Source organism: Canis lupus, chromosome 19, assembly GCF_011100685.1.
Source record: "Canis lupus familiaris isolate Mischka breed German Shepherd chromosome 19, alternate assembly UU_Cfam_GSD_1.0, whole genome shotgun sequence".
Lineage (NCBI taxonomy): Eukaryota > Metazoa > Chordata > Mammalia > Carnivora > Canidae > Canis > Canis lupus.
The window spans coordinates 6,714,037-6,717,881 of NC_049240.1; the positions used below are offsets into that span (position 1 = coordinate 6,714,037).

General features: G+C 37.7%; 1 pseudogene; it reads right to left on the minus strand.

Moving 5' to 3' along the window:
- Positions 1-1,946: 1,946 nt before the first annotated feature.
- LOC100686645 lies at positions 1,947-3,220 on the minus strand (annotated as a pseudogene).
- Positions 3,221-3,845: the final 625 nt, after the last annotated feature.

The following is a 3,845-nucleotide window of genomic DNA, read 5'->3' on the forward strand; positions in this document are numbered from 1 at the left end:
TAACTAATAAAAAGTTGCTATGGCCAATGCCAGAGACATTTTCCTGTACTCTCTTCTAGGATTTTGATGGTTTAATGTCTCACATTTAGGTCTTTAATCTATTTTGAATTTTGAATTTATTTTTATATTTGGTGTAAGAAAGTGGTCCAGTTTCATTGTTCTGTATGTAGCTGTCCAGTTTTCCCTGCACCATTTGTTGAAGAGAATTTTTCCCATTGGATATTCTTTCCTTCTTCTTCTTCTTTGTTGATGATTAATTGACCATATCATTGTGGGTTTATTTATGGCTTTTCTATTCTGGTCCATTGATCTATGGTTGTTTTTGTGTCAGTACTGTATGATGGTGATTACTACTGCTTTGTAGTATAACTTGAAGTCCAGAACTATGATACCTCCAGCTTTGCTTTGCTTTTTCAAGGTTGCTTTGGGTATTTGGGGTCTTTTATAATTCTATCTAAATTTTAGGACTGTGTTCTGTGTAAAATGTTGGTGGCATTTTGATAGAGGTTGAATAAAATCTGTAGATTGCTTTGGGTAATAAAGACATTTTAACAATATTTGTTTTTCTAATACATGAACGAGGGATGCTTTCCCCTTGCTTGTGTCATCCATAATTTGTTTTTTTCATGAGTACAGATCTTTCACCTCTTTGGTTAGGTTTATTTCTATGTATCTAACATTGAGAATCTTCAATGCCACTTAATTGTTCACTTTAAAATATTTAATTTTATGTCATATAAATGTCACCCTGTTAAACTATTTAAAAGATGCAAACAACTGATAAAATATTAGAGGTGCTTGGGTAGCTCATTCAGTTAATCAACTGATTCTTGTTTTGGGCTCAGGTCATGATCTCAGGGTTGTAAGACTGAGCCTCACATCAGGCTCTGCCCTGGGAATGGAGGTTGCTTAAGATTCTCTCTCTCTCTTCCTCTCCCTCTGCCCCTCCTCCTTCTCTTTTTCTCTCTTAAGAAAAATAAAGAAAAGAAAAATGAAAGAAGGAAAGAGAAAGAAACTGTATAAATGTTTTATAGGATTTTCTACCAAAATTGCAAAGAAATAGATAAGTCCAAGTTTATATAAGCTATTGTAAAGAATATTTCTTTTTTCAAACAAATATTAATTAATTAATTAATTAATTAAGAATGTTAAGAATGGGGGGAGGAGCATAGGGAGAGGGAAAGAGAGAATCTCCAGCAGACTTTTTGCTAAGCATGGAGTCCAGCACTGAACTCGATCTCACAGACTTGAGATCATGATCTGAGCCCAAATCAAGTCAGACACTTAACCAACTGAGCCACACAGTCACCCCTCATTTATTTTTTTATAAGGCTACTATATCTAGAAAATAAGTGAAAGAGAAGAGAATAAAAGGGGCGAAAGAAGTTTAGGAAGTTATTGGAAGAATATAAGTTTTTATAAGACCTGTGTAGCAAGAAGGAGAGATGCCATTGGATTTGATATATTTTGTACATATAATCAACAGGGATTGCTGTTTGATTGCATGAAGCAGATGAAGAAAATAGGTTTCAAGGTTATCTTTTAGTTTTTGGTTTATATGAACCTTTGGGTGAGACTGATGGATTACAGAGAAAACCTCTGGAATTAATATATTTCTCTGTTTTTTGTTTTGTTTTGTTTGTTTCTCACTATATTTGATCAGGTCTTTATTTAAAATTAGCTGTCCAAGGGATCCCTGGGTGGCGCAGCGGTTTGGCGCCTGCCTTTGGCCCAGGGCGCGATCCTGGAGACCCGGGATCGAATCCCACATCAGGCTACCGGTGCATGGAGCCTGCTTCTCCCTCTGCCTTTGTCTCTGGCGCTCTCTGTCTCCCAGTCTTTCATGAATAAATAAATAAATAAAATCTTAAAAAAACAAATAAAAAAAAAAATAAAATTAGCTGTCCAAAATGATTGAGTTTTATGGAATAAACAAATATAAGTTTTTAGGCAGCGGGCTTCTTCTCTTCTGTGGTAGGTTTCTTTTCTGCAGGTTTCTTGTCAGCTGCTGGTTTCTTGGAGGCTGCAACCTTTTTTCCTACCAAAGGTTTCTTAGGCTTTTTCACACCAACAGCCTTCTTTCCTTTCTTCCCTACCATGGGCTTCTTGTCTGGAACCCCCTTCTCATCTGATTTGGCTTCTAAGGCCACTGCTGCCTTATCCATCCAGAGTTTGTGATTCTTGGCCTGGCAAAGAATGGTGTTCCCGCGCATGGTCTTTGCATATGGGTTTAGCTTCAACATGATTCTTAGGTTCTTCAGTGGATTCTTCTTCAGGACTCTACCATGAATCTTCTTGCATGGTGCTCGGAGGGCTCTTTGGAACTCTGGGTTTTTCAAGATTCTGCTGAGGTCTATATTAAGCATCTTATGCATGGGAAGGTTGTAGTTACTCTTGAGGGAGGCAGCCTTAGGCCCAGTGCCATACAGATCATCTAACTTGCAGAAAGCACTTTCAGTCCAAATGCAGAACCCACATGCCCACCAGGAGCAAGTTTCAGAATGTTCGGTTTGCTTACATTAAGTAAAGTGATTCCAGGGGTGTTTCTGAAGGCCTTGATAATACCGTTGTCTTCACTGTAGATGATTCAGGGTACCCTGTGCTGGATACAACAATGGTTTCTCATTTTGCCTTTGCCAGCTCTCATTCGCTGAGAGGCATAGACCTTTTTGATATCATTCCAGGCTTTTAAGTTTCTTAAGAAGCAAAACCGCCTCCTTGGTCTTCTAGTAGCCTTCAACTTTATCTTCAACCACCAAAGGAAGTTTGGGTGCTTCCTCAATAAGATGACCTTTAGACATGACCAGTGCTGGTGAGGCTGAGGCAGCCAGGGTAGAACAGATGGCATATTGCTTTTGTGTTGTGTTCACTCTGTGGTGCCAAAGGCGTTAGGTTTTGGTTGGTGCAAACATGTGACCTCCATGACACATATTTCCAAGAGCACCCTGGCCAGAACAGTGAGGCCCCCGCCTCAAACTCTGGGAATTGGAGCCACAGCTCTGACATTACCCCAAGACTCAGCACTGCTTTGATGACCTGCTGATTCACTGACAGCATATGGCTGTCTGTTGTTTTTGCACAAGATGGTGTGAACAAAGTTCATGATATTGGGTCGAATGGGAGCCTTAAACACAGCAGGCAAGGTAACATTTTTGCCAGATGATTCCCCCTTTTTGGAGTACACAGGTATCAACGGGCGAGCACACGCCATCGCGGAGAGAGGAGAGGGCCTCACCTTCTCTCTGTTTTTTAATGAAAACTTTATTTTTACTTTTTATTAGGTTTTTAATTTTAATTCCAGTATAATTAACATAAAGTCTTACATTAGCTTCAGGTGTACAATATGGTGATTCAATAATTCTATACACTATTATTCAATGCTCATCATGGTAAGTGTCCTTTTAATCCCCTTATTTTACCCCCACCTCCCCTCTGATACGTTTTATTTTAAATAAATGCCTTCAGTTAGAGTTATTGTTTATTTTTCTTTTGCAACAAGAACCTTTTTTACTTGAAGTATACTTCAGAATACATGGTTCTAAAAGTTATATAAAATACTTTCCATCCAAGAAAAATAGAATACTCAATTTTCTTCAAGTACACACAAAAGAATCCCTAGTTAAATCACATAAGTAATATTACAAATTTAGAAAGATAAATCACACCAAGTATATTTTCCATCCATAATTGTACAAAACTAAACATCAGTAATAAAACAAAGCTGGGAAATCTACAATGTAAATATTAAATATTTAATTTGTAATTATTAACACACTGCTGCACAATGGGCCAAATAAGAAATGAAATGGTAGCTTAATATATCTGCCTAAACAAAAGAAAAAGAA